The sequence below is a fragment of the Triticum dicoccoides genome, chromosome 2A, assembly GCF_002162155.2.
Source record: "Triticum dicoccoides isolate Atlit2015 ecotype Zavitan chromosome 2A, WEW_v2.0, whole genome shotgun sequence".
Lineage (NCBI taxonomy): Eukaryota > Viridiplantae > Streptophyta > Magnoliopsida > Poales > Poaceae > Triticum > Triticum dicoccoides.
The window spans coordinates 296,578,294-296,581,180 of NC_041382.1; the positions used below are offsets into that span (position 1 = coordinate 296,578,294).

Consider the following 2,887-nt stretch of genomic DNA (forward strand, 5'->3'; position numbering starts at 1 on the left):
GACGTGCCTCCGCGTGGTCGGAGCTCCATATGCAGAGGAGATCCCATTGTTCTGCAGGTCAACTATGCCTCCCATGGACAGTCATCTCCATTGGAGCCCTTGCATCATCCCACCTCCCAGCGCTCATGCCGTTCACCGCTGCCAAATCCGGCTGTTCAACGATGTAGCACCAGGAGGTTCAGCGCCTCAACCCCTCTGAATCCCATGTACTGATGCTCATCTTCTGCTTCCTTCTTCAACCCGGTGATGTCGAGTACATGGTGCGCTGCCACCAGCTTGATTCCACTTGGGCTTTGTCTGCCATGTTTTTGTGCGTGTGTGCTATGTGTCTTATTTGTGTGGCGACTGAACTTGTGCCTCAGATTATTTTGAACTGCTGCTTCTACATTTGTTCAGTCCATTTAGTCTCTGTTTGACTTCTCTTACATTGTATCCTGTAGGGGTACAAAAGTTTTCCGAAACATTGTTCCTGTTAATGTCTATAAGAGCTGTTGTTCAGCAGATTTCTGGTCGTAGTCAGGTGGAGACAGGGTTTGGCTCTGTGTTAAGACGAGAGGTTGCCACACAATAAAATGAGATTTGCATGCGTACTTTGACATTGGTTTTCTCCTAGATTGTGTTTTTGATTTTGTTTACGTGAGAAAACAATCTGTATTGTAGAAGTTCATTTCTTATTGCCCGAGAGTTCATGTATTACTACCAAAAAATTGACATTTCAGAACACCAATAGGAAAAAACAGCCAGCAGAAGTCCGTTCAGCAGTGGCGAGGCCATTCGGTGACGCGAACCAAGGTCGTTCACTGGATCAGTGTCATCCCGTCGATCCCCTCTTTGGCGCGCGCTGCTCGGCCTCCCACCATGCAAGTCCACCACTCGTTGCGTGCTGCCACTATTGGGGCCGGCGAGACCCACCTGCCCACCTCCTATCCCCGCCTGTGGCCGCTTCTGAAGTCCAGCCTGACTAGCCTATTCAGTTCGATGTGTGGGTCACTATCCCTGGATACTGCCAAGCTGCACCAATACTTTTAGTTCCTGTTCCTCTCAGACTCAGTGTGCTCTACGGACGGGGAGGCATGGAGTTGTCGAGTAGTATGGGAGGCGAGCTGCTACTGCGGTGAGGAACCCCTTCTCAATATTTTTTTGGAATTTTTGTGAGGACCATTTGTGGGAGACGCTGGTGGTGTTAATTTTCTTTACTCTCTCCATAGTTTTAGGCGACCTGTGAAGTGGTTAGTGAGTAGAGTGGTCGATGCATCCTGGGAGTATGAGCTCAAATCTTGGTCCGGTCTTTGCTATTTGAACACATGATATTACTCACCAGCTCAAGTGTACCTGCAGATGGGAGAGAGCTCTACGAGATTTTGCAAGAACAAGATCACAATTTTATACAATTTGTCACTTGTTTAAATATTGTATTTGTAGATGGGGAGGCAGTCCAGCACCCAGTTCGGTGCTCTGGGAGAAACTGAAGAGCTTCCTGGGCATAAACAAGCAGAGAAGCTTCAAGTTCCTGTCCATGGAGAAGCATCAGAGTTTCGAGGGGAGGAGGAGCAGGGACAACCCTGGAAAGAAGAGGGTGATAGCGCACCACCTCGCGGCAAGGACCGGCAATATCTGCCATGTCCGACAAATGGTGCAGTTGTTCCGTTTGCCTCATTCAATTTGGTCCATAGACTGTTGCCATTTGATATAAGTGACAAAGAACAACTTCAACTGAAGAAACTATTGTTGTTGTTCAGTACAGAGTACTACCAAACATCAAGCTCAATCTTGCCCGCTTTGATGCTATGTACGAGTGGATAAGATATACATTGTGTTTGATGCTATGGAGCAATGGATAAGGTGGATAAGGTGGCTAATAAAAAATTTGGGAGATGGAGAATAAAGGTGTGTGGTAGAAAACCACTCGTACACTTCTTTTAGGAAAAAAGGGTACACAAAAATTATACTTTGTTCATTGCATATAGACTTACTCTGATTCAATTTGATATTTGGACTATGGATGTTTATGGCCTTGAACTGATGCCTGATTTTGTTAAACATATGGAAAATAATGTGAGCAGTTGGATAGCAGTACACCAGCAAAAAATATATGGATGTTCATACTTGGTGCAGTTTGTGTAGTCCGAGTTGAACTAAAACCACGACACTTATTTTGGATCGGAGAGAGTAGTTTTTTGTTTGTACAAAATATACATTTAGTATAGAAATTCAACATTTATTCTATCAGCAGCAAAATAGTTTGAGTCATTAATTTTTTCTGTAGAAAACTGATGTACTACTCTCTTTGGCTTCAAGTGTGCCTTGGAAAATAAATACCCAGAAAATACAGTTTATGAAGTTCATATTGGAATGACAGAGAAGGTCGAAGTAGATAACATTAAAAATACTCCGATAGTAAAGTTCGCATAAAAATTTAGAACATGCAGTCTGCAAGTTCCAAGAAAGATTGATAATAAATTAAAAGAATGATATTTATAAATCTAAGAACTTCGAATTAAAATAACAGAGCAGCTTGATATTTATAAAACAAGGGACTTTCCATTCTAAAAAGTAAAACCAAAACAGAACATACAAGAAACACAATGAACTTCAAATTTGGATGTTTCTAGAAACATGATAAAAAGTCCGATCTCCGATTAAAAAAACAAAAAAATCATGTTAGCACACGAAGTTCGATTATTAAAAAATACAAAAGTTAAAAAAATGCAAAAAGAAGACACAAGAAGTTCAAGAATAAAAAGAATAATAAGTTCAATTTTTCTAAATAGAGCAATTCAAAATTCATAAGAAAAAGATTTTCATGGTTTCAAAATAAAAAAACTCTAGAAGTTCAAATCTAAAATATTGGACTGGTTCATAAAACTAGGATTTTTTCTTACTAAAA

At 41.1% G+C, this 2,887-nt stretch overlaps 1 long non-coding RNA gene across 1 annotated transcript; it reads left to right on the top strand.

The window, feature by feature from the left end:
* Positions 1 to 6: 6 nt before the first annotated feature.
* Positions 7 to 1,988, top strand: LOC119354424. The gene is made up of 2 exons (XR_005170914.1): positions 7 to 1,114; positions 1,423 to 1,988. It is a non-coding gene; the product is annotated as an uncharacterized LOC119354424 (long non-coding RNA).
* Positions 1,989 to 2,887: the final 899 nt, after the last annotated feature.